Consider the following 12,976-nt stretch of genomic DNA (forward strand, 5'->3'; position numbering starts at 1 on the left):
ATCCCCACCTGCCGTAATCATGATGCAGTAGTGAACCGTAAATCCAGATAGTGGTTTTCGTGGGTTCTGACTTTACAGCTCTGAGATCTAGCACTCACTGCCTGACTTCTTAAACCCAGTTCACACCTCTTGACTCTCACTTGCAGAAACTCTTGAGGAAACACTCCTGAAGTTTAGACCTTTTCTAATGACAATCTGTTGCCCATTTAGAAAACAAAACAAATCACCAGTTTTGAGGACACCAAAAGAAGTTCCAGAGAAAACATACGGACATCAGAAAATTATGTTACCTTTTGAGCATGAGTAAGTCATCTGAAAGTGTCCCTTGAGAAATGAGATTGGTCCAGGACTTTACTTTCAAACAGAATGGGTGGAGCATTAAAGCCAAAAGCATCTGGGACCAACTAGACAGCCCAATCAGCTTATCTTTGCATGAACTATGACAGACAGCAAATGTAACTCCAAAAAACATCAAAGCTATTGCCTGTGGGTACTGCCAACACGGGGAAGCACTGCCAGCGAAAAGGAGCATTCCTGGCTTAGCAACTGGAGCCTCACACTGCTGTTTCAAAATGAGCAAAAATAGAAGTACAAAGAAATTGCGGTCAGCAATAGTTGGGAAAGCATAAAATAAGAATATTCAATAAACGTGTTAGTCATATTATAAATCTTCCTTTGCCTAGTTGAGTGTTTCTGACCCAACAGAACTGCTTCTGTATCAGTCAGCACATCTTATTCAATTACTCAGTTTTCCTCCAACATGCTTCCTCTAAGAGTCAAGCGAAGACTGTGATTAGGAAAAAAAAAGGGGGCACATACTAGATGCTTTAGAGACATCAAGTACTTTATTTTCTTTTGTATCTTAAGAAGAAAACTCTATGAAGTCTTCAAAAGGAGACACTTTGGAACTAAAATAGTAGAAAAAATCAAAATCACCAACAGCCATGGTCTCAGAAAGGACCTTCAACCGTCCTCTGATGGCATTCCACCAGCCCGTTGTTGCACACTTGTAGAAATGGGAACACGCCGGGTATAGGGTATGCATACCATCACTGCACAGCCTGCATTGTTAGAAAGCTACGGGCTTCCCAATTTTTCTGTTTTTCTAGACAAACCTCCAGTTCCTACAACAATTCCATGGGTCACTAACTCTTGACTCTGACATCCTGTTCAACTCCCCTTCCACATGTGGGGATTTAGTGAGGATTCAGGCATAGGACTGCTCAGATAACGGAATATGATAAATATGGTAAAAAAGTCCAGGTTCAGCCAGCCAAAGTTGATTGTGTCTGTTGTTAGGTTGGTTATGTCTTGAGGTGTCATTAGGTTAGCTAGTATGACCTGTGCCCCACATCCACCATGATAAATCAATCTGCTGCCCAAGCCTGAAAGTGTTTCCTGGGCCTCTCTAGACTCGTTGTTGGATTTTTTTCCCACCCCCACTAACACGCAAAAGCTTAAAAGCTCACCCTGTGCCCCTGGGCACACCCTGTGCTCACTCTAGGCTCAGATTCACTTCTTTCTTACCCCAATCCAGCCTTATTCCAACCTCACTCTTAACCTCGAATCTAAAAGATTTTTCCAGGATCCTTCCATCCCTTTTTAGTAAATCCTACAACATCCTTAAAAGGTAAGCAAACAATGTCTTTTAATAGGTGCATTATTGTATATAAATTTGATCATTTCTTTGTAGCCCAACTGAAATGATCCAATACACAATCATAAGAAATAGTATCTACATGTGAATTCAATAGTCCAGATATAATGGGATCAGCACAGAGAACAGAGAGTGTAACCTAAGTTTGTCTTAGCTTTCTGAGTAGTGGTGACACACCTATACTGGATCTGTATATCCAGTATACAGATTAAGTCTTTTTAATTAAGACTTAATTAAGTCTTTTTCACAATAGCATTCTGCCAGTGAGTGTGTGATACATACTATTAAATTATGGCAATAGAAATATTTTAAGGGCAGCAGCCTCCAAGCTTTTTTGCACCTGGAACCTGTTTTGTGGAAGACAATTTTTCCATGGACTGTGGACTACAGCAGGGGGATGGGGGTACGGTTTTGGGATGATTCAAAGTCACCTCCTGCTGTGTGTCCCAGTTCCTAAACAGTCCAGACCAATACAGGTCCACAACCCAAAGGCTGGGGACCCCTGCTTTAGAGCAATGTTATAGAACAGGGCTGAATTTACATCGGGATAGCAGGGCAGTTTGACCGTACTTATAATTTCAGGGTTAACCAGTCTAATTCAGTCTACTATTTCCTTACACACATTTGCACTTAGCCAATGACAATCACTACACTTCTAAGCTTAAGATTTTGATTCCTATTAAAACACATAAACACATTAAGTTGTCAGGCATAGCTAGGAGGGGAAACTTTGGTAGAAAATAAAAGGTAAGCCTAAAGAACACTAAATATCTAAAATGAACAGAAGGCTACTGAACAGGAAGCTGAGAACACTACAAAAAATTTCTCTGTATCCACAGTCTTAATTCTGTTGATGACCATGGTAAGAACTCTGCCCAACACTCTCTGAGCTTCCAGATAGGCAGATGATAATTTCCACATTCTTGAAACACAACATACCTCTCCATTAACAAAAGCTTCAGAATCTAATGATGGGAGAGGAAACATGCCTGTCTCTCACTGTTGTAGTTTATGGGTATCACTGAGGCACAAGAAAAAAAATTTGGATAATATGAACTATCCTCATTAATTTTCAAGAATCTTACTTTATTCAGATCTATTTTTACTAACTTCTGTTGTGAAAAAGCCTTAAAGATGGAGGAGTAAAGGGAGAGGGGTTTAAGGATTTATATTCATCACCAAGGCAAGATTAAAATCAGAAGTATGTATTCAGTACTTTAGGGTATGGAGATTTACACTCCAGATTTATCAGGAAAAAAAGACAGTGTTGCAGGTTGGATTGATTTTACAAAGACCCTTTCCAGAAATATCTCTCAATGGCCTAGTCCAGCTCTCCTTGAATAGCCTTAGTTTGATTGTCACATTGCAAATCCCTAATAACTATTGTGTAGTTATCACTCCATCAGTAAGATCCTTTAGATTAATACTTGGTTCCAGGAATTAGATCTTGCCCAAAACAGTAATAAACATGGGAGGGCCACGGTCATGAGAAAAATGCAGAAAGAAAACCCCTGTATTGTACAGATGCTTTTTTTTCATTGAGATATGAAAACATTTATATGCATGACTTCTAACAGGGGTCATTGTATCTGCAGTGGTAAAAAAACAAAATCGAAAGGTCAGCCTTCTCTGCTTCCTATTTCTGAAAGCACTGCTCAGACTGCTGTGGAGACTTACTTCCCAATTACTCCCAGACACTCAGACTGAGCGATGTGTCTATGTCAAGCAGGATGTGATGTGACATAATGAGAGATGCTGACCCCATGATTTGACATGATGCCATGACCATCACTCAGAGATGCACTTAATGATACATACATGCCTTCTGTATGCCGTGATCCAGCCAGCAAAAGAGCAGAGTCAAATGTCTCTAGGCTTTGCAGTCTTTGTGGTGAATAAACAAGGAAGGGGAGGAGAGTGCTATAAGAATAAATTACTCAAAATTCAACACACAGAAAATCACCAACCACCATCAAGAAACAATCATGCAAAATAGCAGGAAAGTGCTGGACCTAAAGCTCTGCAGGGTGGCCAGGGATAATAGACAATAGCATATGACACTGTAACTCTATGTCCCACTATTCTTTAACCAAACAGCACTTGCACAAAGCAAGCTTATGTGTAAAAAGAATTTTGTGGAATGCATGAGTACTATTTCCTAGCCTATGGATTTCTAGGGAATTTAAAGTACCCTAAATAATACATTTCTCAAGAGTTTTCTTACTGGATCTCTTCAAAGATTTGGCTTCAGTTGAGGGCCAAGTCTTAGTTATTATAATTCACCCTCAGTGTACTACATAGACACTGACAAGAGAGAGCCATGAATTCATTGAATGATGTGCTTGTTGCCTTTGTGACACCCAAGTCAATAAATTTCAGAATCAGAATTACAGGTAAGCCCAGCAAAGGTGGGTGATGAGTTTGAGTTGATTCAAACTTTCCCAGTATGACCCACCTCCAAGAACTTTAGAAAGCACCAGTCAAAAGAATCAGATAAAATTGATTTTTTTCCCACTAAGTCTGCTTGGAAGTGCTGACAAGATCAATCCACAAATGGCAGTTTAAAAAAACAGTCCTTTGTTTCCCCCACTGAAATGTATTATTTGCATCTAATTACTATAATGTTTATCCTCCTTGTCCTCTGAGGTTTCTGGAATGTCCTATTTGTACTTGATTTTGATACTTCTTACTTCCCAAGGGTTTAAAAGTACACTGTTATCCTTTTGGGCCATGTTCTCATGGGACTCTGGCAAATGAACAGGTTTATTGGTCCCTTTCCAAGCTGAATTTTTTATCTTGAGGATTTCTGATAACAAACAATTAGCTTACTAATGATGGCTTCTCATCGTATCAGACAAGCTGATTAAAAAAAAATTTTCATCTGGACTTTTATTATACATAAGTACATTCGATGGTCTGCTTAGAGTCCCCAACTTTATAAAATTCAGATATCAATCAAAGAATAATATTCTGGGATGATGCACCTGAGAAGCGTACATTTCATATCACTGTTCTCCCACTGAAAAGTCATGATGGTTAGAGTAGGTACCAAAGACATGTCCAATCATACACCAGATATAATTGAGATTCTGTCATGTGAAGTAACATCAAAGAACTTTTTTGCTTTTACTTCCAAGGTCAAATATATTCTTTTAATAAGGGGAAACAAATAAATAGACATCAATTTCTTCATATTAATCATGTTTGACTATTTTAGAAAAGTACTTTAAGTTTCCTTCATTGATCAAGACTCAGACAGCTAGATCAGGAGCAGAACCATAGAAATGAAGATCATGTGGAGGGTTAGCAACAGGGGAGTGGGAGAAGGAGAAGGGGGGAGAAGATACAGAAAATAAGTAGCATAGACAGTAGGTAGAAAATAGATAGGGGGGAGGGTAAGAATAGTAGGGGAAATACAGAATCTAAAGAACTTGAGACACGTGTTCGTGAACTAAAGGGGGGAATGGTGGGGGGGTGTGCAGGATGGAGGGGAACAGAGGGGAGGAAATAGAACAAATGTAATGGCATAATCAATAAAATTTTTTTTAAAAATTTTTTAAAAGACTCAGAAAAAAAGTACGCAAAGTTGTCTTTTCACTGTGCTGCCTACCATAATGAAATACAAAAGACCACAGTAGATAAACAATTAAGTTTGCAAATACTTTGAAATCAGAATACAAGTTCCTTCTATCTTTTTCTTGGATCCCAAATTTTAAAATACACTATTTCTCTATAGCAATCAAATACAGTCTGATCAGCTCAGTGGGTAAAGGTTTCCAAAATATAAAAGTAAATGAAAGACGACGATGAATGTGAAATTAAAGGTGTCCTATTGAATCATGACAGCAGTCCTTTTAGCTTAAGAATGACTGACATCCCAAACCACTGCAGTGACAATCCACTACTGTCACCTTGATCATTCCCTTCACGCAAAGAGTATTTTCATTGTAAAAATCATATATGCACAGCAAGCCCATGGAAAACTCAGCAATGTACGTGGCTTTAAAAGAAAAATGTCAAGCTTCCATTTTTCTCTTCAGTGGTTATATTGAAAACAAAGTGTATTGAATGATTCACAGGACTGCTGATTCCAGTTAGAGGGTTGGCCCTTGCCAAAACTGGTGATGTGTCTCTTCCATTAACTATCACGGCAATTTGTAAGAAACAAATTCAAAATTCAGTTCTAGAAAAATCATGTCTATATTTCACCAGGTAGCAAGGGTAAGATGGCCAGGCAGACCCCTTAGATTCCCCCCCAGCTGTCTGTGGAATGTTTTATTTTCTCCTAGGAAGAAAGTAGCTGTGATAATGTAGTATTCCAAAGTGGAACTGAAGGGTTAAGGGAAAGAGTTAATATTTTACTGAATATTTACACGTGCCAGGCACTTACAACATGATTTCTCACTCCTCTCAATGCTATGACGTGGACAGTATAATACCTATTGAATAGGAATAAAAAATAAGGTCCCTAGAACACACATGATTTATTCAGCTAGTAATTAGCAGAGCTGATTTGAATTTATCTGCAAAGCCATTTCTTTAGTCTAAAACATTCTGCCTCCGAGGAATTAAAACATTAAACATTACTTAAGTGACCACGATGCGGCCTGGCTTTGAATCCTTCCTCTAGTGCCTGCTGAGAGGCAGTGGGTAACTGTGTCTGAGCTCTCATTCCTCATCCAGAAGGTATAAAACATGGTAACACCTACCTCGTAGAAGTAAAGAACATGTGATTTAATATACACAAAAATTCTTGACAATCAAGACCATGCAAGTACTTGAAGCTGTTGTTTGGAATGGATCTCATTTGGTCACTTGCAAATTGGGAGAATTTGAGTGTTTGAGCAGTAATTCTATGATATTCTGCATGTGACTTACTAATTTCTTCACTTCTGACCAGCTTTGAGTAGATCCTGTCCCCCATGCCTAACGCAGAGGTGATCCGAAAAAGAACCTGACTCTTTAAAAAGTCATGAACACCAGGGTAAGTTCTGCAAACACAAATGGTGTAGACCAAATCGAGACTATTGTATCAGCACTGAACACCTGCTCCAAGAAATGGCTGTGGCATTCGTTACTGTCTTTATTAAATCATTCAGCAAATTTTATTTAGTACCTACTGAATACCAGGATTACTCCTGGTGTGGTTAAAAAGAAGAAAAGAAAACAAACCTCTACCTTAATTCACACTGTAGTAGAAAAATTCTAAGAAAGTACATAAAGAAAATATAATTTCAGGTAATAATAAGTGTTACAAACAAATTTTAAAAGCAACAGAATAAAGAGAAAGAGAATACTGGGCCTACATTCAAATATGTGAATAAGCAAAGCCTATCAGAGTAGGTTAAATTTGAACAGAGAACTAAATGGAGTGAGTGTTAGATCATTTAAAACTCCAGGGGGAAAGCATCTGGAGCAGAGGGAACGTCAAGACAAAAGCTCTGGTGTGTGGATAACATTGGTGTGGTCAAGGAACAGCAGGAAGACAGTGTGGCCCTGGTGGAGGAGTCAGGAAGAGAGTTTGAAGTCAAGGTTCTGTTCAGGAGGGGCCTTATATTTTTGTTTGTTTGGTTTTTATTTTTATTTATTTATTTTAAGAGAGAGGGGAAGGGAGGGAGAAAAAAAAGGGAAGAAGAATCAATGTGTGGTTGCTTGCCTTATAAAGCAAGCTTGCTTTTTAGGGATGGAAATTTTAACTGTGATCGTCAGACAAAGATCTTTGAGAACAGAACTGACGTAAAATGGTTTATATTTTAAAAGCCCACTGGCTGCTCTGTGGACAAAAGCCTGAAGAGGAAGCAAGGATGGGAGCGAGGAGAGCAGCTGGCTGTCGCAGAAGACCAGGTAAGAAAAGTGGTTTGAACAGAGTGGTAATGTTCAGTGGTTGGTTTGGGGGGTATATGATAGAGGTATGTTGATGCATCTTGCTGAGGTATTGGCCATAGAGTGACTATCAGCAAGAAAAATAAAAGAATGATTCCAGGGTTGCCACTTATCAAGATGGAGGCATGGAGGGGGGACATGCGGAGGACGACAGGGTCCACTTGCCTGTACTACCCCCTTTTGTACCACTTCCCTCCTGATGTAAGCTCAGATCTGCTCAGGTCATCTTCTCTCATGTTCTGGGCTTTCTCAAAATTCCCAAATCCCCATTAGGTCTGATTTGACATCCTTCCTGGATGAAGCCATGATCAGAGCTCAGGTTAAAAGCGAAGAGACAGCTTAGAAAAAGGTAGCTTGGCAATGCAGAAACAATCATTGTGTCTCAAAATATAGAGAACACTCTCAAAGGTGACCAAAGGGGACAATCAGTCCAGAGAAATTGAGCATCTACTATATTCTTTACCCTATGTTAGGTGCCATGGGATACTTAATAAAAGTATTAAACAGTATTAAAAGTATTAAAGATGATAATTAAAAGTATAAAACTAACTGCTCAGAAATTAAAATTTAGTTGGAAAGCCAAATAGTATGAACAGTATAATTGCAAACAAAATAAAAATTTGCAATCAGATGATTATGACTGCATCTTAAAAGTATAATAACTTAGTGTAGAAAAAGTTATCTGAGTTTCTACCCAATAGTACCTAGCACAGTGACTGACATACATTGCTCTCAATAATTTTTAATAATATTAATAAATTAATTAGTAAATTAATTAATAGAACTGAACTAGTTGGGATTGACATTATGTAAGGATTTAAGAAAAAATAAGTTTATACAGTAAGTTATTTTGTGCAAAAAAAGTAAAAATGTATATGATAGGCCGATTGTTAGAATAACAACGAGGTTCGAAACGAAAAGCATCCTGCTATTTAATTAGAGAAATAATACCCAAGAACAAATCTTTTAGCCTTTCTGTCTATATACTCATCAATACATAAAGTTTTATCTTTCCCACTCTGTTTATCTCCTTTCATTAGGTAGACCTTCTGTGAAATAAGACGAGAGCCCTCCGGGGTTTCTGCAAACAGAAACACAGAGCTGCCTGCACTGGCCTCCCCGAGCTCAGTGGCCAAGCCCGGAAAGCCTGTGCCCTGCTGCTGAGAACCTCAGGCTGGTGGAGAGGACAGTCCTCCCTTAGTCTCCCTGTGCTCATGGAGGCCATTCTTCTGGTAGGCAATTTTGAATACTCCAGTCCATCTGAGATTTAAACAAGAAAAAAAAACAGAAACCTTATCTTCCTAGAGAAGCATTCCTCACTGCTTTACCCCTTTATCTCTTCTGTTGCCTAAAAGAGAAAAGCCAAAGCTCGTTACCAGATTGCCAACTTCGTCACTAAGCTGATTTTAGCTTAGCCCTCAACTTTAAACCAAGTAACAGAGGAAATGGACCATGAGTGGACTGGCTTAAAGGTGAAGCCAACATACAAAATGGTACAGCTGCCAGGAGGAACTCATACTCATCGTCTCCCGGGCACTGCACTCTACAATTTGGAATTCAATCCATTGTCACTTAGGGAAATGACAGGATTTGGGGTTTTTTGACACTTATTACAAAAAGGCAGAGTGTACTCCATGTTTCTTTCATTTTGTTCCCATCACACCACAGACAAGATGTTAATTTGATTTTAAAATAAAGACTTGCTTCCTTGTCTGTCTACTTTCATTCCTTCAAATGGAGCAACTTCTCCCCAAGTTTTTGGTATAAGAAAAGCCCCCAAACACAGTGTCCTTCCCTGGGGGACCCATCAGCCAACCATCCTCACATTCTACCCTATTTACAAGGTTTGAATCTGTATTTAATCCCCGCAGTGCAATGGGGCACCTTGGGGAAATTCACTGGTTCATCACAGGGAAGGCAAATAGTTGAAGAAAAAACTCTTTACACATCAGATGGACAGTTTTTACTTCCTTTGGCTGACCAGCAACAGAAAACTTCCAGATGGTCACATAAACGTTGCTCTTTTTGGGGGGGGGCACTTTGCCCAAATACTTCTTCTCTCTATGCTCCTACAAACTGCTGTTAGAAAGTGCACAAGGGGTTCGCCTTCCTTCATGGGAAGACCCACCTGCAATCTCCAAACGAAGTTTAAGGTAAGAGTCTTTGGTGGAATATTTTTTCTTTTTCCTTTAGGACTGAAAGTCAGGAAGGCCGTTACCTGGATGTATAGAAGCCTCTCCAGGCAGGTAGCTCACATTCTAGTTTGATGAGCAAGCCCTGGATTAAGCCAGCTTTCTCTTTACCAACTACCTGTCAGTCTCCAGGAAGAAGATTCCTGCCCCTGGGGGGTGCTAAGGGGCTGGTAACAGAGCCAGCTCCTCTGGACTGCATTCTCAGAGCAAGAGACAAAGAAAGGGTCTAGGAAACTGACCCCAAAAGGGAAAAAAGCCAAGCATTAACTTTCCTACAGTGATTTTCCTAGCAACCATGTACTACTTAAAAACACACAACGTGTCACGTACACACACCCTCATCCCCCGCCCACAGGCAAGCTTGATTTCAATGCAATGGAAAGATTGCGAGTTCTCTGAAATGAGATATGCTTTTAAAGCCTGGTTGCAAAAGAGTAGCATCCTCCTTTTCCATGATACGAAGTCACTCTTAAGACATATATGAGGGCAGGTGGTATGATTCCCATTCAAGGAAAATCACACAGAACCCGATGGGCAGACAGAAGTTAATTTTATTCCAATGCTATCACCAGCAATAGGGGACAGAGCACAGATCAAAAGCAGATACTCTGCTCTGCTGATACACAGGGGGAGGTTTTTAACTGCTGGGGGAGCTTGTGGAAAAGTACTGGCGGATGCCAGGTGGAGGTTGATCAATGGATATGCCCAGCATGTTGAATTGTAAGTTTGCAAATGTTCTTCTCTGTGGTAAAGTAGTCTGTGTTGGCTAATCGGTGCCCAGGGAAGTTAGGCTCCTACCCTCATAGACACTGGAAAATGGGGTGCTATCTCCTTCCACATTTACATTTCAGAGAAATAGTTTCCAGGTCCTTAAGAAACAAGACACTTTTCTTAAAATTTTTAAAGATTTTTTATTTATTTTTAGACAGAGGGGAAGGGAGGGAGAGAGAGAGAAGAGAAACAATTACGTGTGGTTGCCTCTCACATTCCCCTACTGGGGACCTGGCCTGCAACCCAGGCATACGTCCTGACTGGGAATGGAACCAGTGACCCTTTGGTTCACAGGCTGGCACTCAATCCACTGAGTCACACCAGCCAGGGCCCTAAGAAACTTTTCCTGTATTTTCAACTTCAAGAGACTGGAGGAAGATTGACATCTCCAAGGGGCAAAGAATTTACAAGTTTGGCAAGTTTTCTAAAGTCAAAGAAAGCTCTAGGAAAAGAGAGGACAAAGACCTATAGTCAGGAGAACACCTGTCTCAAGGTTAGTGGAGATGAGGGAAACTCCACAGCCCTCTTGCTCATTCCACATTCTCAGCTGTTCCTAGAGGTGTCCTCTCTCTTCCCGGCTGGCCACTGTGCTTTCGGTGGGATAGAAAACCCAGTTAGAGGATCCAGTGTAAGCCATATCCCCTGATGAGTTTTCTCTTGTCCTAGGATTTTTGTCAGCCTTACGCTCTACATTCTTAACAAGAAACTTTCCATCTTCATTTCGCTAATGCCATCTTCAGTTTAGTATCCTGATATTTTGCACAATCTATAAACATCTTTAGGCAGGAAAAAAACACCCTATGACTGCCAGCTTATGGTCATGTGGCCAAGGTCTGAGAATTTCAGTAACATCAGGAATAAAATAATCTACATTTACAGGGCAAATTTTAAGTATTATTGTTTGTAACTTTAAATATAATTAGTCAAGGTGGCATTTAGATTACCAAACCCAGGGACAAACTCATTGACATTAGCAACTGAATTTTATTTTTTATCACAAATAGGGCTTTTTATTTGTTACCACTATATGTCTGAATTGTAAACAGATTCTTGAACTGGGGGCTCATATCCATCAGCTTGTGTGACATTAGCACCTGTCCCAACCCAGCAGCTTTTCCAGAGCAGCTACCTTCACCATGAAGTTCCATGAGTTTTCCCAGTTCAAACATGGGGCTTCTCAGCACTTTGGCTTCTCTAACAAAGACATCATAAAGCAGACAAATAAATTGGCGAGCCTTTTCCATGTCTTTTCCAATGTTATCTGGAAGCAATTTGTTGATCACTTCAGTCAAGTCCTTTGCACCTCTCAGGTCATGATTTCCATCCTCTTCTTCTGGATTTTCCATCATCTTCTTCCTGTTGATGCTGAGCAAAAGAGGTCTTCTGAATCTGATTGTTGTGTTTTTTAGTAAAACCAACACAGAATAGACACAGCGAATATCCATCAGTAGTCTTGATATCCACATGAGCTTCAGTCATGGTCTGCCATTTTTTGAGCATGGAGCACATTTTGTCATGGGTAAGATCTATGCCAAGGAAGTTAGGCTGTTTTTTCCCTGAACATCCTCAGTAATTAGCTTGAATTTTCTGAATGTGACTTCATGATTCTGCAGATCAGCTAGGCTCACTTCAAAGACATGACCCTTCAGACCATCAGATGTGATTTTGATTCCTTCAGTTCTCACGACTGGTGTTTTTCCAGCATTTCTTGTATCAAACATAGCTGGTGCTTTCACACCATACAAATCTTCCTTAGAAAATGGATCAACCACATTCTTCTTTGTCCCTTTTTGTCACCTTTCATAAGGAACTTGTTCTTGCCCATAGCCATGGTGCTGCTCAGAGAGCCAAAAGCAGCAACTGAGTCTTAGATTTGAACTTGCTTTTACTGGGGGATTAAGGGAAGAGGTGATATTTCAGTTTTCAAGTTCAACCTCAATATCTCTCATTATCTAAATATATACATATATATATGCATATATATATATATACACACACACACATATATATATATATGATCTGTCCAGAATGTATCCATCCATATAATATGAAAAAGAGAGACATTTATTGAAGAAGATACAAGTAACATTGTACACAGGACAATGATGCTTCAGTCCCTTTCAGGGTAGGTACCTTGGGACCTGACACAGTTCTCCCAATCACAATCAGTTGCCCCATCATATTTCCCTGAATCTCATCAATGGTCTAAAATCTCCTCTCTTTTAAAGGTGATTTTAGTTTTGGGAAAAGCCAGAAGCTCCAGGGCACCAAATCTGGGCCGTAGGGGGACTGAGTCATCTGGATGATTTAATGTTTTGCCAAAAAATTCTGCACCAGACATGATGGATGAGTGGGCATATTATTGTGATGAAGCTGCCAATTACCAGTTGCCCCATAGCTGGAGCCTTCTGAATCACCTGAATAGTTTCCACAGAGGAATGTTCAAACTTAACTCAGAATTTGATGCACATTC

The 12,976-nt window shown here is 39.8% G+C and overlaps 1 pseudogene; it reads right to left on the minus strand.

Moving 5' to 3' along the window:
* Nucleotides 1-11,526: 11,526 nt before the first annotated feature.
* On the minus strand, nt 11,527-12,334 carry LOC128627727 (40S ribosomal protein S3a-like; annotated as a pseudogene).
* Between the last annotated feature and the right edge of the window lie 642 nt (nt 12,335-12,976).

This window comes from Artibeus jamaicensis, unplaced genomic scaffold (assembly GCF_021234435.1).
Source record: "Artibeus jamaicensis isolate MK-2021 breed Jamaican fruit bat unplaced genomic scaffold, CSHL_Jam_final contig_465, whole genome shotgun sequence".
Taxonomy (NCBI): Eukaryota; Metazoa; Chordata; class Mammalia; order Chiroptera; family Phyllostomidae; genus Artibeus; species Artibeus jamaicensis.